The sequence below is a fragment of the Macaca nemestrina genome, unplaced genomic scaffold, assembly GCF_043159975.1.
Source record: "Macaca nemestrina isolate mMacNem1 unplaced genomic scaffold, mMacNem.hap1 Scaffold_59, whole genome shotgun sequence".
NCBI lineage: Eukaryota > Metazoa > Chordata > Mammalia > Primates > Cercopithecidae > Macaca > Macaca nemestrina.
Genome location: NW_027257758.1, coordinates 75,744 through 99,395, shown reverse-complemented (window position 1 = coordinate 99,395; position 23,652 = coordinate 75,744). Strand labels below are relative to the sequence as shown.

The window sequence follows — 23,652 nt, the reverse complement described above, 5'->3', positions numbered from 1 at the left end:
TGAAACACACCAGCAGAATAGAACCATGTGAATAGCTGCTTCTCAGTTAAAAGTAGGAAAAGACTCCAAAAGCTGCCCTCAAGGAACATCCTTCCCATGAGGAGTTTTCTGCATCGGGCCCTTCAGGCACAGGCAAGGCCCCCGGGCCCAACTCCCTCATCCCTGCGTCATAAAGCAGCAAAGGCAGTGGGGAATAAAGCAAGTGAAGGAGTCAGTCCCGCACAAAACGGGCTCCAGAAGCCACAGCTACTCTCCCAGTGTGGGAGCCAAGTTCAGAGACCTGGAAACACCAGCATTCCCAGGGAGGAGGGCAGAACAATGCCATTTCCCCCTAGTTTAGGGAGACACCACCCCACGTCCTCTGGCCTTAAAAGAGGAGAGACTTCACATAAATGATTTCAATGACTCCACCACACACAGAAAGTGGGCTGAGGGCTAACACTATCATATAAATGCCTGGCAAAAACACACTAAATGAACACACAGATAAGCAAGGTTCTCCTGTTATCCACCAAATATTCAGAAACAAATCCAGTAAGCAATCTCTTTGCAATCAAAAGACCAATTCAGAGGTGCAGATTAAAAATAAACATACAACTGAACCCTTAATACACCAAGAACCAATTTCCACGGAAGTGTTATCACATCACCACCTCCCAGCTGAAGGAAGCAGCACTGGCCACTGACCAGCTGTTCACTCGTGGATCAGTGAACGAAAGGCAGTGCTGTCCAGGACAATGATGAGATGTTAACCTGAAAAGGGCAAAATTGCAGAGGCTGGAGGGACCTTCCAGGTAACCCGTCCCCCTCAGTGGACAGAGGACCCCCGTGGGACCACAGAGCCCAGAGCTCCAGTGTGTTCGGGGCAAGGACTCAACTGCAACCCTGATGATGTCCGAACGCCTTCTGCCCTTCTGTGTCTCTGCCCCACTAACAGGGAATCCGTGAATGCTAAGGAAATGTAACGCATTTTACAATACATGTAGATTTTTACCAAATTAAAGATAAACAGTGACAAACTTTGAGAATTAACTAAAATATAGTTCAGTGAATGCCCAAACTCATAGCTAGTCTCCAAGAGGTGATAAGCTGTGTGTGGTGGTTAACGCCTGTAAATCCCAGCAGTTGGGGAGGCTGAGGCAGGAGAATCACTTGAGCCTAGAAAGTTGGGGTTGCAGTGAGCTGTCATTGCACTACTGCACCCAGCCTGAGAAACAGAGTGAGACTGTCAAAAACAAACAAACAAAAACAAATTAAAGGAGTTCAAATGAACTCGCTCATACCCTTTAAATTTTCATTTGGGTACATGGGGTGATCTAGTTCCTTTTTCCCTTGCAATACATGAATAATCTAATAATTAAATATAATCTAACAATTACATGGGAAAATTTAATTATTTTCCCATTTCATTATTCCCTATCTCAGGGAAAAAGTTAAAAGTATTCCCTATTTCAGGGAAAAAGCTAAAAATCATTTTAAACCTTCCTTCCACAAAACAGTATACTCAGTCATCTCTATCTGCTTGATCATGTGGAATTCAGCTTCACAAGTCTACAATACGGTTTTTGTTAAACAGCGTTTATGTAGACAGGCGAGAGAAAGAAACACTTGGTCTATGTAGAAGCAGCAGAAGACACGTTTTAACAGAAAAGGGAGAAGATACCACCGTGTGAATCTGGAAATTCTGTCGTCATCTTGTCCACACACACAGAAAACACCCAAGCACGTGCCTAGTGTCCAACAGGAGCACAGAAAGGACAGGGTTCCTCCAGTTGTTTAATGACCAGCCCCACTTGTCACCGCCACATAACAAAATCCGCACGGCAACTTCAGCACGTTTCATTCACGATTCCACGGAAATCAGGCTGAAGAACATACAGATGTTTTGCCCACATTTAAAAATCCAAGTGTGGGACTCATAGAAATAAAACACATTATGGGTTCACTTCACTTTTCCAAATTTTTACTTGGAGAAACCTATCAAGTTCTTGTCAGTTACATCCTTAAGTTTTTCACTAATTTTTAAATGCGAAGGTCAGGCAAGACTTGTAAAGAGGTACACACATACGGCCCGGCGTGGTGGCTCACACCTATAATCCCAGCACTTTGGGAGGCCGAGGTGGGCAGATCACGAGGTCAGGAAACCGAGACCATCCTGGCTAACACGGTGAAACCCCCTCTCTATTAAAAATACAAACAATTAGCCAGGCGTGGTGGCGGGTGCCTGTAGTTCCAGCTACTTGGGAGGCTGAGGCTGGAGAATTGCATGAACCCGGGAGGCAGAGCTTGCAGTGAGCTGAGATCTCACCACCGCACTCCAGCCTGGGTGACAGAGGGAAACTGTCTCAAAAAAAAAAAAAAAACAAAGGAGGTACACACATACATGCCATGTTCTTCTCTCAAAGAGACGGGCCCTTTTTTAAGATTCCAGAAGTAAATGTGGTTGTCATCCTGCTTTTGAGAGGATGGGCTGTGTTTTAAGCATGAACAGACTTTCCTGCATGCACCAAGGATGCACCATGGGGGCAGTGCTGCCGCCGCCTCCCCAGTCTCTGCTCAGGGTGGGGCAAGGGGAGCTCCGTTGTCTCCCGTATACACCGTCAACAGGCCAGGTGCTCAGGAGGCGGCTTCCAGGACTCGCTGTAGGCATTCGTCAGCAGGGCAGGCAGTGCCTCGTGCTGGTGGGCATCCAGCAGTAAGGGGGTCTTGCACTTCACTCCCTGGGCCCAGCCGCAGACAGAGGGGAAAGAGACACCTGTATCGTAACTCATGTGTATTTATAGACACACAGAGACTCTGCAGTGCAAGGTGCAGAACTAGAAGGAATCATGGAAATAAGAGGGAAGACATTTGGTTACGACTGGCAGAGCCACCTCAAGCCTCAGCACTTCCTGCCGGAGCCCTCACTGACCAGACTCCTCCAGGGTCACTGCCACTGCCTTGCCCAGCTCATGACAGGGCAGACAGTGACAGAGCCTCAGAACAACCTCCCACTCCTTCCTCACCAGCCCAGGGGATGAGCTGTTCATGAGTGTCCCAAAGCCTGAATGCGGGAACACAGAGGTGACTGAGCAGAAAGGGGGACAGCCACAATGGCCGCCGGTGTGCAGATATTGCGGGGCACCCCAGCAGCCCTTTCCGTCTTAAAGAGGATGGCCACGGGTGTGCTGATGCTCCCGCGTGACCCAGCCGTCCTCTCCACCTTATAGGGGAATGGCCACGGGTGTGCGGATATTCCCGGGTGCCCCAGAGCCCTTTTCACCTTAAGGAGATTTTCATAGTCTCATATCAGTCTCCAAACTATTCAGTGAGGTTGGAGGAGTATCACTGTGGACCAACACTGATTGGCACCAAGTAAGGGCGATTTTATAACCATGTCTCAACCATGAAACAATCAGGTCTTTGGCCATCTGGTCTAAGCTTTTTCTGTAACAAAGTTGGATAATTTAGTTGAACTTTGATTTTCCAAAGCTTGTTACAGAAACCACATCTTCCTAGGTGTGGCTCTGTGGTGTCACGTGCACACTTCAGTAGCCAGGCTTGCCAAGACTCACGGCACGTTACATGTTCACCTGAGAAGGCTGCTGAATCATTGAGGGCTCTGGCGTGCTCTGAAATGAATTTGCCACTTCAGCCTACACTCTACTCCCTTGCTTGGTTAAAGAAACCCAAAAAGCAGAATTTGTTTTGGCCAATCGCCTGCTGACCCAACTGCAGAGGTTTTAATTAGAGTACTTTCATTGCATCATAGAAAGCAAAGTCATATAGATCAACTCATTATTACCACTCCAAAGGTTTAGTAAATCTCCAGATAATCAGGCAAACATTTTAAGAAGCTACATTAAGGTTTACAATACTCAAAATTTAAAACTACATCCATGCTTCAAAAAACCACCATTCCCATTTTAGATGGCCAAATGCATATGAGAAAGAAAGAAACGTGCTGAGCGCATTTTTTGGGTAATCTTATGGAGAAACTGCCACTTTAAAAATGGCTCTAGTTCCTGGCTCCAGATGGGTGTGGTGGGTTGCCTCACTCAATTTCAACTCCACCTGAAGCTGGGACACTAGAAATCCATTCCCACACTCCAGGGCACCAGAAATCCCACTTCTGGAAACAGCCAGGAATGCAGACCTGTAGCAGAGAATTCTTTCCTGCCCACCCTAACTGTCCTCCGTGGAAGGCGACAGTCAAAGACAAGTCCACCCCCCTAGTCGCAACTGCACCACGAAGAACCATTTCAAGGTGGGAAGTGATTGATCAGTGGGAACAGGCAGTTTAGCTAATCACTTATAAGGCTGAGAAGTGGGGTTTGAAGGCCTGTATCTGGTATTGTCCTCGGTAAATGGTCATCCGCCAGTCAGCCTAAGCCACATGGGAAGGGGCTTCTTGCAGTAAAAGTGGGGGCGCAGTTGTGGGGAGGGGGAATGTCTTAACAATCACTGTTTTACAGGATCACAGGGCTCAGGCAATGTTCAGTATTGTCACACACCAAGGTTTTTACAGTCTGAAGAAAACTACAGTCCTAAGGTGTCAGTTCTCAAAGCCCTTAAGTTCCTCCTGCAAAGATTCCCAGAGTCTCCACTTCTTGCACCGAACCCCAACTTGCACAGGCACCTGCGTCTTCCTCCTGCAGCAAATGCAGATAAGAAGCTGTGGCTCTGCTGCAGTAATGATGCCATGCAGCCCTAACACCACAGCAGAGCAATGGCTCTGGCCTGAATGTCCCCAAAACCTCATGCTGAAACCATCTCCGACGGGATACATTAAGAGGTGGGGCCTTTGGGAAGTCCTGCTCTCAGGACTGGGGTTGGTGTCCTTGTTGGGAGGCCTAGAGGAGCCCTCCTGCTCCTCCACCACGTGAGTTCTGACGAGACGACCGCTGCCACGCAACACCTGTTGAGATGCTGCCGTCTGTGAGCCACAGGCCCTGGGGCACCAGATGTGCAGGTGCCTTGACCTTGGACTGCCTTGACCTTGGACTTTCCAGCTTCCAGAGCTGTGAGCAATAAATGTCTCTTTACAAATCACCCAATCGACAGCAGCCGGACAGAGACAGTAATGTCACAACATGAGTCACTTTCTCAGTGGGCCAGAGGACTCCCCATGAGCCACCACTGTAAAGCAAGAACTCCCTGGAGGATGGAAAGGGGTTCACAAGGAATTCTACCCAGCACCAGGGTGTCTGTCCTTTCTTGCAGGAAGACAGCTGAGCCATGGCAGGAAACTACAGGGTGGGTGGGGCTGGACAGTAATGTGTCACCTGCTCATCTAAGCCTCAGTCTCCTGCCTCTCATCACGACAGTGGGGGTAACACCCCCTCACCTGAGCTGTTGGGGGAGGTAAGAGTGCTGGGTGGTTAACAATTGTTAGTTCCACAGAAATAAGGCAAAGAATCTGCCCCATGTCTTATAAAACCAAATCAGCCCAGGAATTCCACATCACTACTAATTTGCATGGGAAAATGCCAGATTCTCCTAAGTTCTGGCATGTCATTTGTATTAATAAAGTTTGCAGAGTTTTCACATACTAAGTATATAAAACAGGAAAATAAATCATGCAATTTGGAGGCTGAAGCAGGAGACTCACTTGAGCACAGGCGGCGGAGTTTGCAGTGAGCCGAGGCCTCGCCACTGTACTCCAGTCTAGGTGACAGAACGAGACTCCATCTCAAAAAATAAAAAAAAAAAAGATTTTGCTGCTTCATACTAGTAAAGTGGGCAGACTCTACATGCCAACTCTTATTCAAAGGTCGCCTAACACTGACTCAGGAACTCTGGCCCTGATGTGCTTGGAGTTTTAATCCTAACAGTGTTAAAGACCACTCCCCCAGGAGCTCTGAACAAGTACTCCAGGTATACGCTGAACAAGACCACACACTCTGACCGAAATCTAACTTCCCAGACCCAAACTACAGAACCACAGAAGACGCTGCTTCTGTCCAACTTTGTGTTCTGCCATCGTTTGTGTCCATTATTTCCTACAAACCATCTCATTAGAATTTAGGGCACACAAAAGGCCAATACAACAGGGTTACTTTTCAAAGGTTTGGAGGTGAAGAACAGATACAATGCATTAGCTTCCTATTGCTGCTGCAACAAACTACCACAAATGCAAACCTCCTCTCAGCCCTGGAAGTCAGGAGTCCCAGGCCTGAAGTCAAGGGGTCAGTAGCTTGTATTCCTGCCTGGAGTCTCCCAATTCATAGAAGCCACCATGCAGCTTGGCTCACAGCCCCACACCCCTCCTACCACTGCCCCGGCCTCAGTCCTGCACCCCTCCGGACCCTGCCCCTGCCCCACACTCGCCCTCACCCCCACAGCCCTCTGGCTTCTATCTCGTCCTCAGGTCTCCTCCTCTGAAGCAGACCCTCGTACTGCCTTCTCAAAAGGCACATGTGAAGACACTGGACCCACCTGGACAACCCAGGGTCCTCCCCCATCTCACTGTCCGTTACACTCACATCTGCAAAGCCTCTTTTGCCATGGAAACTTCATTATACTAACAATCATTTAACAAGTCCATTCTAATGATGTGAAAATTGGCATTGTTTTCCTCCTAATGAACAGATCAGTCACCCTTGTAACCTACAAATATTTGACTATTAAATATACAATACTGTAGGAGACAGAGATGAGGAAGACGGTTCCTCCCTGAAAGACGACTCGACCCTAGACAGAGGGATAAACATTCTGAACAGAATCAACATAACTCAACATTTGAGTCGGAGAGGTCAAGCAATAAGACGTTCAAAGAAGCAACCAGAAAGTATGTACTGTGCCTGTAGTTCACATCTGCGCCTGGCGTCATGAGCACGAGCATGCGGACACGCACACAGGGCCCAAGTGTAAGATCAAATATAAGGAGCTTTCCACTGTAGTATTTAACTAGATCTTATGACAAAATAGCCTCCTGATTTTTATCCAAAAAGTTCTCTGTAATTAAGGAAATTAATTTTCCCCTAAAAGGCATTTCTCTAGCTATCATTCCATATAAACTAAATGGGCATATTAAAGAAAAAAGACAAATGTTTGACTTCGGGGGTTTGCCTACGACTTGAATAAGCATGATTTTCTTCTGGCCAAGCAGGGAGCAGCTGGACCAGACTGGAGGGAAGGAAGAACAAATTTCCACTCTGACCTCAGTTGGGCACCAGAGTCTTCCCTGTCAGAATGTGGGTGTGGTGCTTCCCACACACCAGCCTCTGAGGAAACTCAGCCCAAGGGTGTGGGAAAAGGCTGTCTACTTCTGAAAAATCTACAAAGTGCAGACACATCAAAAGCTTCAGAAGACTGTAAGCGGCCAAGGAGACCACTACACCCTTGGAGTTTACAGAAAATGGTCAGCATCACACGTGCCTGAGGTCCAGGGTCAGCTCCCGGCTGCCGCGACGCCGTGAACGCAGCCCTGGCTTCCCCTCTGATGCAGAGAGCTGGTCACTCTGCCGGCAGCACTCAGAGCTCAGAACATTCTAGAGGAAAGCAACGTGTTCCTTTGAAAATGGGGAACCGGGGCAGCACAACTGAAGCTCTACGACTGTCTCAACTACTGGGTTTCGGGGTAGCATTAGGAAATCGTGAGAATCCAAATCTCAATTTCATACAGATTCCAGATTCACTGCAGGTTCCAGAATTTCCTGAGACATTCTTCCAGTTTATCACTCAGGATTCCCTTGCCAAAGCTAATAAAGTCTACATTCCTTACGGAAAACCCACCATAAGCACCACCACAAATAAGATCAACTGACTGACGCCCGCCCTTCGCACCAAACACAGAAACTGTTACTCACACAAGACTGTGCTGGAGGCAACTCTCAGCTGAAGCCGAATCCGTGAGACTTCATTATCCCCCATTTTGGATCGAGTGTGAAGACTGTCAGCAAACCAGGGCCCCAGTGTAAAGCAGAGAACAGATCCTCTGATGCCTGCCTGAACATTTCCTTCCCACCTCTGTCTTGGATATTGAACACCCTCAGAGCTACTGAGTCACCCACATTTGCAGGTCATTTATCCAGCCACCAGGATAACACAATTATGCGATAAAAATGCCTTCTCAGGGCTTTGTCATACTCAACAAAGAAGCTCAGAAGGCTAGGTAAGCGCAAGAAAGGGGGAAGCGTCCTCCAAACAGACAAAAACCAAGGAAAACCGTGCAGAGACTCGAGAGAGAGAGCAGAAACACAGCCCGCTGTAGCCTTTCAGGTCCTGCTGGCCGCAGCCCTGCGTTAGGTGGCACCATTTCCACAGATGCATCCTGCTGGGCCCGCTTGAAGGTCCCGCTTGCGAGACACTCACCCCCACTTCCAGCTCCTGCAAGACCCGCTGCAGCCCCACTCCATCCTGGGGGCCGACTGTGCAAGTCTTCCCGGCGAGACCCCTCAGAGCCTACTCAGTGTCTGAGACTGGGAAGCACCAAGGATCCAGAAAGGCACAATCCCGTTCTCCTCGTGCTGCTTTCTGGGTTCCAAGTTGTCTAACGAGTCCTGCATAAACCCCGGGCTGGGGAGCCAGCCAGGGCCCAGCAGCACCCAGCTCATGCGCTCCACTCACCCCACAGAGGCCCCAGCACGCTCTGTCCGCGGGGCAAGACACCAGAAACAGCCACAGTTCAGGGTTCTGCCACCCGCCCCGCTGCCGTCATTACCTCCTGGGATCTGAATTCTCATTGGTTGGAAAGGTGATCCCACAGCTCCGCTGCCTTAATTACCTGCTGGGATCTGAAATTGTATTGGTTGGAAAGGGGATCTCATTGCTCAAGCACTCCCTGCTGCCTCCTTGCAAACAACATAAAAAATCCAAAACCCCTTGTAAAGAACGTTTACTATAACCTCAAAACAAGACACATCCCGAGACCAAGGAAGATACACACGCACATCTGACAGCTGGTGGACGTCAGTGACCGACGCCACGGCTTCCGTGTGGCGTGTGAAGCAGGAGGCCTGTCACGGTGACTCAGGCTGGGGTCTGAATGGGGGTCTTCCAAGCAACTAGGCAACCAGGACGCACACCCCAAAACCCAAGTCCCCGCACTCATGTACCTGGCAGAAATGCTGCGTGGCCATCGACACCAGTTGTGAACCAAGACCGATCTGTGTCCTGTGGCCCTCACAACGTCCGTACATGCCTGGGCCCAGCAGAGGCCCGCACGGCACCCTGCTCGCCTCCAGTGGGGCTCTCTCCTGCCAAAGGGGATGGCCCTGAAGTCCATTGAGATTTCCAAAGCTCTACAAAGTCGTGCTTCCTCCTGCTTGTTCAGAAGGCCTAAAGCCCTGAAGACACCAGTGAGAATTGACCTAGCCTCTTAAGGCAGCTCAAATACCTAAACACAGGAACGCTGGACCTCTCTGCCCTCGAGAGCAGCCGATAACACACTGGGCTAAGCAGAAGGTACAGATGTCACATCCAGAAGCCAGTGGCGCTCAAGATTGCATTCCAGGAGCCGCCCATGTGAGTCCCTCCAAGGCTTCCAAGTCCCACTTGATTGTTTTCATCGTATCTCTATAACATCAGAGACATTATATCTCACGGTATCTATGAGATCGTCTCCACTTTTATGAGCACATATGCTCCCTGACTTACCATGGGATGAAACTGTTCCAATAAACCCAGCGTAAGCTGAAAATATCCTAAATAGAAAGTGCATTTGACATCATAGTTTCAACTTACAACGGGTTCATCCAGAGGCAGCCCATCTTGGGCCAAACAATGCACTGAGTGTGACTAGTTCACACCATCACAAGGTTGAAAAAAAAAATCAGATATGTAACAATTGGGAGCCAGGGACCATCTGTATTGGGGCTCCTGTCTTCAGAGACAACAGAAACCTCTTCTTAGACAAGAATCACAATTTATAATCCTCAAAATGGTAAACTTAGTTTAACAATCTAGACGTTCAAACAAAGCCAAAGTAGGCCCACAAGGCCGTTTGTGCCCTTCACTAAGACGCACGACTCTGTAATAACCCTCACCACAGCCCCTCAGGGTGGGTCCCAGAGGCAGTTGAGGCTTGTGGCTACGGACACTAACGAAACCAAAATCAGAGTACGCAGGTGCAGTCAAGTCATATGACTTCTCCACTAGCATATGCACAAATGTTCATCAGCAAATCTCATCTTCGCTTTACCTCCCTCCCATGACCTAAAAAGGAGTCCACCACACACACACCTCACTTCAAAAACATAATTAGTACTTGCATTCAATTCTGAGCATTCGGAATAGACCTAATGGGTGATTAAATCTCTCCTCCAACCCATTGCTTAGTCTTCTTAGAGGATGAAGGATTTTGCATAACACAAGTCAACATATAAAACATCTGCTATAGAAACAGACTTTCAAGTGGTCCTCATTAGAGTGATTCAACTAATATACAAAGGACCCAACACACAGCAGTGTATATTAGAAGAATGATTAATTTGTTCCCCTAAAAATCCTAATATCTACACAGAAAAAATACCCAATACACATTTTATCATTCTTTACCAGTATAGTCATACAAAGGAGTATCACAAAAGCAAAAGAACAGATTTGGTTTGACTCACAGTTCTAAGTTTAATATAAAATTGCTAAAACCACCAAGACAAACATGACTATGAAATATTTAACGATCTTCACCTAAATTCAAGTCACCATTCAACCACCAATACCTCTGCTCTCCTTACGGGAACTTTCCAAAAGTAAATTCTGGAATTAACAGGACAAAATTTTCTGGTGATAGAAATTAGGAAGAAATTGGTTGAAGGCCGTTCCTTGGCTGTCAAACTTTTTCTCAATAATATTTTGTAAAATAAAAGCGTCAAACAGATCTTTACATTAACTTACAATCTATCAAGCAATACTGGAGCAAGCTTTAAATATTAGCCACATTCTGCCAGGGCTGACTAACATTAAATCAGTATCAGTCTCATGTCTTGTAGGATCCACAGCTCATCTTCTTAAAACCACTTAAGATTTCATAATTAACTCAATTAAACAATGTAAGTCATCTCCTTGATCTTTGACATGAAGGGGTCATTTTCCCCCAAAATAGTACCTCTTTCCTTGACATGATTTAATCTGTGGTTAGAGTATTTAAGAGGATTTCTTTCCTTCTTAGAAAATAAAATATACACCTTTCCAATATGAAAAAACTCTAACTGGTAATGCCATAGCTTACCCAGGTCAAAAGCATTTTTTTTTTTTTTTTTTTTTTTTTTTTTTGAGACGGAGTCTCGCTCTGTCGCCCAGCTCAGGCTGGAGTGCAGTGGCGCGATCTCGGCTCACTGCAAGCTCCGCCTCCCGGGTTCACGCCATTCTCCTGCCTCAGCCTCCCGAGTAGCTGGGACTACAGGTGCCCACAACCGCGCCCGGTTAATTTTTTGTATTTTTAGTAGAGACAGGGTTTCACCGTGGTCTCGATCTCCTGACCTTGTGATCCGCCCGCCTCGGCCTCCCAAAGTGCTGGGATTACAGGCGTGAGCCACCGCGTGTTAAAAAAAGAACCTAACTGCATCTTTGGACCTTATGTGAGGTAGTGTCCAGGGTCACTGGGACCCCTACTTGGCCAGTGTAGCTGGGTACCAATTAAAGACAGAAACCCAAGCATTCACTCAAAGCCCCTTCCCAGCTGTTCATCCTAGTGGAAGAAGCCATGAGTACAAACGAATGCGGCATTCTACGGAGGGCTTTGGGGATAGGCTGCTTGAGAACATCAAAGTGGCTCACGTCCCCCGAGTATAAAGCCAGTGACTGCTCTCAGCTTCCATCCACAGTAGCCAAAGTCTGGAATCACCTGAGTGCCCGCCAACAGGGGATGAAGGGAACGTGGCCCGAACACACACAGGAGCAATACTCCACCACACAGCGGAGAGCCCTGTCATCCGCGGCAGCATGGATGGAGTTGGAGGACATTACGTTAAGCAAACGAGTCAAGCAAGGAAACGGCGCATAAGCAGGAGCTGAGAGCAGATCTCATGGAGGCCAAAAGTAGGTGGTCAACAGGGCCCAGCAGAGCCCACTCATAAGCAGGATGGGCAGAGGCTGGTAATGTGCACAAACACACAGCCTAATGGGAACACGAGACCTACTATTGATAAATCAGCAGGGGGATGGCAGTGGGTCATCTACTGTGTATTTCAAAACAGCTAGGAGAGAATAACTTAACATAACCAGCACAAGGAAAAGAAACTATTTAAAGTGAAAGACATCCCAAGTACACAGATTTCATCAATATAGGGGTGAATCAAGGTATCACATGCACTCTGAAAATATGTACGTATATTATGTATCAACAGAAACAAAAACCAATGACAGAACCATTTGCGAAGCACGTGCAGGAGAAGAATGGGAAGCCTGACATTGTGTGGCTGTGTGTCCCCACCCAAATCTCATGCTGAACTCTAACCCTATGTTGGAGGTGAGCCCTGGTGGGAGGTGATTGACTCATGGGGGTGGTTTCTAATGGTTTAGCACAATCCCCCAAGCGCTGTCCTCATGATAGTTCTCCTGAGATCTGGTTGTTTGGAGGTGCATGGCACCTTCCCATTCACTCTCTCTCCCCTTCCAGCCATGTGAAGACATGCCGGCCTCCCCTTCACCTTCCACTCTGATTGTAAGTTTCCCCAGATGTAGAAGCCTGTACAACCCACAGAACTGTATGCCGATTAAACATTTTTTTTCCTTATTACCCAGCCTCAGATAGTTCTTTATAGCAGTGGAACAACAGTACAGTCCTCAGGACCAGCAATGTTTTCCTTCTACCCAGCGGCCAACAAGGTCCTACACCGTAGCTGGTTTTCCAAAGCTTTGCCAGAATGCTGAAGCTGTTTTGGGGATACTAACTTTCCCCATCTCTGGCAAACCAGATGGGGCATCCTATTGGCCTCTTACCACCTTTCTCAGAGAAACCCCACCTCTGAAACAGCCTCCACCAGGGGCCTCCTTCAGCAGCAACAAAGCTGAGTGTTCCTTGCACTTCCCTTCTTCTGAACAAGTAAACATCTTAAGCTTGTTTTTCCATCTTCCCAGCTCATTGAAAAAAATATCTTATGCTTTCTATTTTCCTAACACACACACATGGAAGAGAAGTGCCGTGAGGGCAGGGGCTCTTGTTTTCCCGGATCTGAGCCTGGCCCTCAAACACTAGCCGAATACTAACACGATATCCAGAGGCAGAAATGCAAATATCCATATGACTTCAAATACCCTAAGGACCTAACAGGCCGAGTGGCCCATGTAACTATGGTGTGCTGGGCCATTCAACTGGTGTCCAAATCCCTGTCCAAGTGAGCTCTTTAATTTCGAGACTTTTCAGACAGCTGTTTTGTTGTTGTTGTTGTTCTGTTTTGTTTTTATTAAAGGGATATGTTACAATTATAATCAAGAATATCCCAGGCCGAGTGTGGTGGCTCTTGCCTGTAATCCCAGCACTTTGGGAGGCCAAGGTGAGCGAATCACCTGAGGTCAGGAGTTCAAGACCAGCCTGGCCAACATGTTGAAACCCCGTCTCTACTAATACAAAAATGAACCAGCCATGGTGGCAGGCACTTATAATCCCAGCTACTCAGGAGGCTGAGGCAGGAGAATGGCGTGAACCAAGAGGTGAGGCTGCAGTGAGCCAAGATCGTGCCACTGCATTCCAGCCTGGGCAACACAGCAAGACTGTCTCAAAAAAATAAAAATAAACCAATACTCCCAGTTAGTTCTTCACCAATGTCAGATACATCAGTTTCAAGAAAAATATGAAAGCATGTTTTTATATTTCAGTGTTGAATTTAACCATATCTTTTAACCATACCTTTTAAGAAGATATGAAGATAGAACTTCCTCAAGGATTGGGGGAGAGAAAAGCAGTTAAGAAAATCTTAAAACCTCAGGAGAAAAACAAGTATGGGTTAAGACCTCAAGGCAAAACTTTTTCTTTGCACTTTGATTTCAAAAGAACAGAGATGCCCAAATTATGAACTCTCCCATCTGCATTTTATATTCGTCTGTGTCCTTTGAAAGGCTGGAGATGGGATCCCAGGTATTTACTTGGGATGCCAGAAGAGATGCAGCTTCACCCCCCCGACCTCCATGGTTTGCTTAGCCCCTTCACCAGTGGATCTCACCAACAGATGACACATCCACGCCTCATCCATGGCTGCACAGAAAACCACTTGGAAGACAGCCACTCCCACCAAGCTTCCTGACTTTGGTGTTTAAAATCTGCATCATTTAAAATCTGCATCTCATACGTGAGATTACACTCCTCCGAACAACGACATTGCCACTGTCATTTCACCCAAAAGGGCTTTAGGAAGTGACACGCGGTCCAGACGCCAGAGGTCGCCGGCCGCCTTACTCTAGCCTAATTCCTTTGTGCCTGTATGGAGGCTTCACAGATACAGCCCATTAATGACTGTATGAGAAGCTCAGGGCATAGACGAACTCAGTGCTGAATTTTTTCCATTTATCACCCTTTGTTTTGTCCAGAAGACAGCTGAGAAAGGCGGGGGCAGATCATCTCCTCGAGTGTAATGACTCTAGCCACTTCTCTTCACCCCAGGTCACCACTCAGTCAACACCCTTTTGAGAAACCAAAGCAATTCTGTTCCCTTCACTCTGGGTTCCAAGCACTAAATTCCTCCGTTTTATCAATTAGATTATCAAGCAGCCGTTTGTAATCTGTACTGCAATCTGATACGAAATTTAAAGCTAATTTAAGTTGCGGTAATAGCTCCTATTCACATTATAGATAAGGCATGAATGAAAACTTTAATCTGTTCATAGGACCAACTTTGTAAACAAACCAATTATTCAAGCAATGATTGTCTTCAGTTAGATGCAAATTACTTTGCACATAAAAGATTTTCCAGTAGGAATTTTTAAATCCATGGTCTGTCTTTTCTGAGCCTGTCTCTGCACCTTCCCCTGAGTGCACAGCAGGACTTCTCAGGGCATCCCATCAGCAGACCCACTGAAGAGAATAAGCTCGCAGCCCCCAGCCCAGGAATCAAGTCCGAGCCCCAGCAGCCCCTCGTCCAGCCGGGGCTTCCTCACCAGCACAGCACCCAGAGGTCTTCCAGGTTTAATGCCACGTGTGCGTGGAAAGTAGAGTGCTGGAAGGAACACAATAGACATTCAACAATGCAAATTCCCCCCTGGAACAGCCCAGCAATCCTCTGTACCTTCCCCCAAAGTACCCATGCTAGGCAGGCGTAGAGTCCAAGGGGGGTGCCTAGGAATCGGCATTTAACACTATTCTGATGAATAAAAGTTTGAGAGGTCGGTCAGCGAGAGGCTGTCGTGGCCTCCACTCATTTGCAGGCTCTGAAGAGACACAGATTCAGGTAACAGGCCAGACAGGACAGGACAAGGATGGGGAGGTGGAGGGCAAATTCCACGGACAACCATCCGCCCCGTCATCCCCACTGAGACTCCGTGATTTAAAGAGAGGCAAAGCCAGGGAGAAAAGATGCCCGCACCACACGAGCGACTGAGATTTCACCTAAAGCACGCAGCATGTGGCTGAGGGCCAAGGTTGGGCAAGCCAGGAGCACAGAACGGGGTTCACTGGCCCAGAGGTGTCTCCCACACCCACACCCCGTGCAGACCTCCCAAGCACTGCCTGTGTCTCCTGCCTGGTTTAGTTCCTCCCCGCCTTCTACTGTGTTGGTTTCTCAGCCGCCACCCACCACCATACAACCCTCTCTACAAGCTTGGTGGACTGAAAAGAGCGGGGGCGGGTAAGATCTGGGCTCTGGGGCCAACGTCCTGCCTGAGACATTACTTCCAACCCACCTAGCTGTGATGTGAGCCCCCGAGATTTCTCAAATGTGAGATGGGAAGGTAACTGAACCCACTCACCAGGACGGCTGTGCAGACTGAGATTACATATAGCCACACCTCGGCATCCACCACACGTGGGACCCCAGTCGTGTTGCCCCTGATGGGAATCCCTCTATGCCCCTTCTGCTACCACAGCCAACTCCCAGCAGTAGCTGTGGAGGGTGCATCCTCTATTCCCACTCCACTCACCTCCCATCGCTCCACGCAGTGACCTGCCACGCAGCGGCCACCAGCAAATCCGGCCCCACTAGATAACCGACCACCAGCCCCCCCTCACTTTGGGGCGTCTTCCACTTGCAGTTCCGAAGCAGGCCGAGAAACCGCCCTCAAGGGCAGTCACCTGTTCCTTAGTGCATGTAATGACATGCCACACAGGACCACCAGCAAACCCAGCTCCACCATCCAGGCTCCTGTGGATTAACCAAACACCCACCCCCCACCTTGGAGCGTCTTCCACTTGCGGTTCTGAAGGGGGCCGAGAAACCGCTCTCAAGGGCACTCACCTGTTTCTTATTGCACGTAATGACCTGCCAAGCAGGGCCACCAGCAAACCCAGCTTCACCGTCCAGGTTCTGGTGGGTAACTGCCCCCGTCCCCCGCTTCCTCCTGGGGTGTCTGGGAGGCTCAGAAACCGCCCTCCACGGGCACTCATCTGTTCCTTATTGCACTAATACCTCATTTACAGAAATCCACTTTGACTTTCCAGCACTGCACTTGTGACAATTTAACAATCCTGCTTGCAAGCTACAAGAGCTTGAGGTCACGTCCACCTCACCAGTATCCCAGAGACCCAGCACTATCCCACTGTGTTTAAAATTCCAAAATACTCCTTCAAAATGCTACTGGCATTTGCTTTGCACATAAAATGTTAAAAACCTTCAAGTGAAACAAATATCTTCAACAGTTTGATACAACGACATGTGAGTTACACATCTGCCAAGTTGTAAAGCCTCATGCATTTATAACATTTTAGGTACGGTCAAATGGTTCATTAATATAAATTATGAGAATCTCTAAGAAACAGGTTTTTTCTGGCATTAGATGACCAAAGGAAAACTGGGTTCTGGCTGGCTTGCGGGCCTGTAGAGACAGACAGATCTGCTGACACAACCAAGCTCCTTCCCACTGATGTGGCCTCATCCCAGGCCCCTCACCCGGATGCCTGCAGGCCCCTGGAGGAGCAAGCTGACCTGTCCACATTTCTCAAATGCACAGCTGTTGCTCACACTGCAGATAGAGTTCAAGGCACGAGCAGGCCGCCACGCTAAAAATACCACGCAGCGTCCACGCCAGGTGACGGTGGTTTTCACTCCATCCCAAAGCCCCAGGTATGAGTTTACAGCCATGATTACCACATGGATTTTTGGACCCTCAAGACATACTTTGTTTCCTTTTATGCAACAAAGTTAAAAGACTATCACTCAGATATAGGCTCTGAAACTGTGGAATAATTGTTTGGGAACAGAGCCTCTGCCAGATCAGGATTAGCACTTGGGACAACACCCCGTGACCTCGGTCCAAACCCATCCAGACCAGAAGCCTCCCGCACTGTAATTTCTGTGGATTTCTGTAAACAAGGTATTACTGCAATAAGGAATAGATGAGTGCCCTTGGAGGGCAGTTTCTGAGCCTCCCAACCACACGGCCACGTTCAGGCTGAAGCCGCACCACCTCCAGAAACACTGTCCCTCGCCGAGGTGTGCCTGGCTTCTCCCTTTTTCCAAAACTTAACAAAACCTGAAAAGGACAGGTCTGTGTAGAAAAACACAAACTACTTGCGATTCCTCTTCCCAGTTCAGGCTGTAGGAAGCTCGTCTCGGCCCTCACCGTGTTCTGACTGTGGCTTGGTTCCCATAAGAAATAAAGTCAGAATTCTAGTCCCTGTCTCCTGGGCAGTGTGGCAGGCATACATACCTTCAGTTATATGAGGAAAGGCGTGGCGAGCCCCCTTCCTTCAGTAAAACTGCAGAGTTCCCAGAACCCCGATGCCATCCCCCTCACACCACTGTGAACACCTGGACAGAGCACATTTCAATGCGTGCACCTTTGTGGGCTAGTTTTCTATTTCTCCACTAAATCACCCCAAATTTAGCGCCCTAAACACTGACTTATTTTCTCACATTTCTGGAAGCTGGAGTCCAAAACAGGTCCCACCATCTAACGTCGAAGTGGCGGCAGGGCTGGCTCTGGGGAAGCGACCGTCTCCTTGCCTCCCGCAGCCTCTAGAGGCTTCTGCATCCCCTGGTCCATATGGCACCCCCTGTCTTCAGGACCCACAGCGGCTCTGACGGCCCCTCAACTGGAAGACGCAGAAACGTCAGGAGACCGGGATCTAGTGCTAGGGCCAAGCCTCCCCACCCTCCCAGCTCCTCACACACTCCCGTGTGAGCTAATATAGATTCCACTTTAACTAGTGTCACCTGTGTAAGGGGTAAGTGCCCAGCTGTGAACTGGTTAACCTCGCCCACACAAACCCCGAGAATAAACTCACAGGCCATGGACCACTCCACAAGCAATAAGTGACCACCTGCTCAGGGACCTCCATGCCCCAGCAGAGCCCTCCGGTACCTCCTTGTGAGCTCAGACTGGCGGCAGGGGTCTGCAGCGCCACAGGGCCCTGGATAAAAAAGACAGCTCCCATGTCGGGAGGCACCCGCCCGCGGTTGGGTTCCCAGTACTTTAATTGCCCAGGTGGACAAGCCGCGCCGCATGCAACCCCATCACCAGAATAACGGCTGCACGTGGCGAGTGCACGGGTGGCCACCACTCAGCCCAGCTGGCCGCGCTAAGCACATCACCACCGTGACGCCCAATCAGACTCAACTGCTGGAACAGTCCCGGCATCGGCCCCCAACAACATTCTGGATCACAATTCAGAGTAGTGATTGCGATCAGGGCCACACGTGGCTGAATGTTTTTACAGGAGGACGCCACAGCTGGACTGACGCCACAGCTGGATCTGGCTGGACTGAGAGCATTTCCCACTGGACATTCTTACAACACCATTTTATTTGCGCTTTATTAAACTTCTATGGCTTTTTTCTGCTTATCTACTTTATGGGAGTGTTTCTTGTTCTTATGACTGCGGTGATACTTCAAGCTACAACTATCAATGTGTAAATTAGTTTGGAAGTCGCCTTATCATTAAACATTTCACAAGCAAGCAGTCAGAGGCACCTAACCCGGAGGCCTCTTTTCTTCTCTGAGCCAAAGCTACCTTGGACTCAAAGAAAACGGCACATGGAGAGGGGCTGGATCTCCAGCACCCATTCCTAGGGAGCCTCCTGGGGAGAAGATATGGAGGGAGAAGCCCTGGGTTATGGCACTGTCGTACTAAAGAAAAGTCTATTTGGGTAATGTAAGCACCAGACTTAAGAGATTAAGCAAACCATGAAAAGAAACCACTAACCACAGCTTCTCCAAAACAGAACTAAACTCCCTTTAGTTTGAATTGGAAAAGCAGAAGTGATGATCAGGATACAAAAAAAAAAAAAAAAAAAAAAAAGAAAAAAAGAAATGACACAGTATCTGAACACAGGAGAATAATCAAGGGCCACTGTCTCTTCCTGTGTCAGTGGGAGCCTCGCATCTAAGCTGGATTTAGAAGGTTGCTACTTTGGACTGAAAGGTATCCCCAACTCTAGTTTGTAAGCAAGTGGAGCAGAATGCTTCAATTATTTCAAGGTTTAGCGGTAAAGCTCTGCAACTCTCACAACCATTTTAATTGGTGTGAATTTTAAAGTGACTCAATCTGTTGGCTGGAGTATCTAACGGCTTAACCACGGGGTCACGTTGGAAAATTTTTCCAATTGCTTTTGTTTTTCCTACTGAAGATGCATTTGAACGTTCTTGTAGTTTGCAGTTGGCTGGTTCTGATGTTTGGTCCTGAGGAGGCCCAAGTATCCGTAGAGGAAGAATCTGAAACCTCAAGCCACTCGAGTGCTGTCTGGGCAGATGGAGACCCCAACCCGAGGGCCACTGACGGGCTCAGCATGGGCGCAGGGCCGCCCGATGCAACAGGCCACGTATTTGCCGGTTACAAAACATCATAAGCACACACCCCCAGGTGTGCACACACGCTCTGTACACATCTGTCCCTATCAACACCAGCACACACCCCCAGGTGTGCACACACGGTCTGTACACGCTCACGTCTGTCCATGCCAACAACAGCATACACCCCGAGGTGTGCACACACGCTCTGTACACATCTGTCCCTGCCAATGCCAGCACACATCCCCAAGGTGTGCACACACATTCCATACGCGCTCACATCTGTCCCTGCCAACGCCGGCATACACCGCCAAGGTGTGCACACACGCTCTGTACACACTCACATCCCTCCCTGCCAATATGAGTACACATTCCCAGGGATGCACACAGGCTCTGCACATACTCATGTCTGTCCCTGCAGCCTGAGTCAAACAGTCACAGAGAGGCAGAGGAGGAGGAAGAAGGATGCGATGGGCACTAAGGTCCTGGGCCAGTTCCCCTCCCTACCTCGGGAGAGACCCCTCATGTGATCCTGCCATCACTCACCCTTCCGCCTCCATCCTCCATCCTCCCACAGGGATCAGGAGGATGCCCACTGCACAGAGCTGTGATGAGCATGAACAGAAGATGGCAGGAGCTCACGCCAAGGTGCTGAGCACGGGGCCTACGGAGTGCTTCTTTCTGCTGTGGCTGACATCATCAAACAGACTGACACAGCTTCTGCAGAGAATGCCACTTGCTAAGAAACTGAAACGTGTGACCTAGGAGCCTGTGAAGGTCTAAGAACAAACCAACAAACCAAACGGTTTTGTTTGTTTTTCAAACACCATAGCCTGTTTTTTCTTTTTTTTCATGCTCTACCTTGGGTATCATTTAGTTTAATTTCAAAGTAAGTCCAATAATTACACAAAATCACAGGACTGAGCATGGAGCATTGTTTCACTTCATGTCCTCCAGCCTTTAGGACACATTAAGGAAAGACATGATTCCAGGATTCCCATTAGAAAGGCTGCCCTGAGGCACCTGCTGGGGCAGCCAAATTGCAGCTGTTGATGCTGCCCCCAAGCTGCTTGGATGAAGCAGAAGATTCCGGAGGTCTCCTTTCTTCTGCCCCTTGTCCAGGAGAGAAGGTGGGGGGAGAAAGGTGAGAGAAGATAGGAAGAAGGAGGGGGGAAGGAGGGAGAGAGGAGGGGAGAGGGAGGGAGAGAGGAGGGGGGAGGGAGGGATAGGGAGAGGGAGGGAGGAGGGGCATGTTCCATCCACCAAGGCAGCTACACTGCAGAGAGAATGGAGGGTGTGTTGCCTCTCAGGACAGCAAGTTCAAGCTGTTTATAATTGTTAGCATAAACAGTGACCAGCTGAGGACAGGGCTGTCATTGGAGTTGACGTTTTATTTTCATAGTTGATATTGGGGACCTGGACCTAAAGCAGCGTGCCTTGCCCTTTTGCCAGATGGGCCTATGCTTCTCTATACTTGAGTCTATTTGACTAAATACCCGATATTGACTAGGAATTATGATGTGTAGGATACCCCTTACCACAGTAACGTCAAACTCATATTCTAAATGCAATTTATTCAGGGACTGGCTTCTAACTCTGGGTGGGAATGTTAAGCTCAGTCCAGTTCAATTCAGTAAGCATTTATCAAGAAACTCCTAGACCAAGAGCTCTGTTAGACACTGGGTATGGGGTGATGGGGATACGAAGATGTGGAATTAGAACTCGAGAAGCTCAAATGTTTCCATTTAATTCCCTAATGCAATTACTAAGCTTCAACCTGATGGCTGTAATGTCTAAATTCACTTTTTCTTTATTCCAGTTCTACATAACAAAGCACAAATAATCACAGAGGAATGATTCTGTGTTGGACTATTCAGTGGACAGAGAAGAGCATTCTGACCGGCGTGAGACACTGTCTTCCTTCCCAGGGAGCCCGTGAGGTGGCTGCACAGAGCACAGGCGTGAAGATTCAGGAACACGAGCATCAGGTGATGGGAGGGGCACGGAGGCAGCACCAGAAAGATGCCTGCCGAGGGGCCGCTGCAGCCAGGCCGGCCGGGAAGGTCACGGGAGTGGGCGCAGGCATCTCCCTCCAGCCGCACTTGGTTTTCATGAGGACGCGTGCACGGAAGGGGATGACACCGAAATGCTGTGGCGCTGAGGGGAGGAAGGGAGGGACACAGGGCCGACGGCTGGCCCCCACCCCTTCCGTCCCTGCCCCTATGAACGCTGCCAAAATCAGCCCCAACGGGGAGAAATGAGGTGGGTGAAAGAGGTGGACAGACGTGGCTTCCATGGAATTCACAGATTCCAGTCATTAAAAATCCCTTCTGAGTTTTCACCTGGAAAAGTTTGCCAATGTACTTAGGGACAAGAGGCGGAAGATGAAGCCAACACAATTGGGCTCAAACTGCCACCCTTCTCCTTCTCTCTTCATCCACCACCCTCCCTGGGCCCCTGAGTGTGAGAACCAGGAGCTGCACAGCCCAAGGGTGCAGCCCCTGACCAGAGGAGGGAGCCGCACGGCGGGGCCCCCAGCACGTGGATGGCAGGATCTGTGCTATGTCAGTCCCAGGGCCCCAAGCAGAGAAGGCCTGGGGCTCCCAGCTGAAGTTTTGCTGTCTACTCTCTCACCAAAGTCAAGAAGGACTGAGTGGGACCAACGCTGCACCTGACGACTCCTCAGTGGCTGCCGATGTGGTCCTCACGCTGCAGGTGAGACCCTCTAGGGAAGCCCAGACAGTGGCGAGAATCACAGCCAGGAGTGCTCCAGTTGCCCCAAAACTCCAGCATAGCCTGAGGAAGGCAGCGCCCGCTCAGATCCCCGTGCAGGCTTGTGTGGCACACTGGTGAGGCACACAGCACCAGAACATGGCACTTTAAGTGGCTTTGTGGGGTGTAGGAACACAAAGTGTGGTCTGGAGTGGCTCAGAAGTCACTCCCACCAGCCTGTGGGACCCGGACGGCCCCTTTGGACGTGGCTGGAGTCTCTCCAGGGCGGGCTCCAAAGTCCCAAGGATGAGGTGAGCGTCGGTCTTGCTCTGAGGAAGGCCCCTGACAAGTATCCTGAACATGCAGGTACACAGCTGGCTGACTCATCTGAAGGGACCTGCTGAGCTACGAGCTAGGGACAGCTAGAGAAAACTGCATGAACCTTTGTGACTACTCACAGGTAGGTAGCTACTGCCTGAGACACAAAGGTAAAGAATTAACCTGAAACTGCATATTATAAAACTTATTTTTAAATGATGGCGCTTAATTGAAAAGACTCCCAAAGAATACTGCATTAGAAAGCGACAGAGTGAAACCGTGAGGCTGACCACAGGAGTCCCTGGAAATTTCACCAAATGTTGTGTCAAAACTGAGAAACAGAAGAACTGCACCTGATGAAACATTCCATTAATCACTCGAGTCCTCCCCACATACGAAGCTATGTAAAAAGTGTTCCCAGAAGGTAAAGTGAGCAGGAGGGCTGTGAACACACAAAGAGAGAGCCACTTCGTCCACGGACCACAACAAAAGAAACGCTAATGAGTGCCGACGACACGCTGGAGTCCAGGGCTCTGGGCGCAGCTGGGACGGGGACACTCAGGGTCCCACTGTCCAGATGGGAAACCAGGGTGGAAACACCAGGGAGCCTGTCCCAGGGTGCAGAGCTAGTGAACAGTGGTTCATACTGCGACAATCCCAGCTGCCAGGCTCTGGGGCTCCTCGGGACAGAATCCTGTTGACTTCACTCTGGGGTGCGAGAGGCGGCAGCATCCCCCAAAGGCACCTGGAGAAGTGGTGTTACCCTCCATCCCCTGTCCCCGGCGTTACCCTCCGTCCCCCTGTCCCTGGTGTTACCCTACTTCC

At 49.1% G+C, this 23,652-nt stretch overlaps 1 long non-coding RNA gene across 1 annotated transcript in view; it reads right to left on the bottom strand.

Moving 5' to 3' along the window:
* The window catches only part of LOC139361544 (uncharacterized), a 31,201-nt gene extending 8,754 nt beyond the window's left edge, over positions 1–22,447 (bottom strand). Inside the window, exon 1 of the long non-coding RNA XR_011619104.1 lies at positions 17,925–22,447. This is a non-coding gene — a long non-coding RNA (uncharacterized lncRNA). The remainder of the gene's footprint in view (positions 1–17,924) is intronic.
* Positions 22,448–23,652: the final 1,205 nt, after the last annotated feature.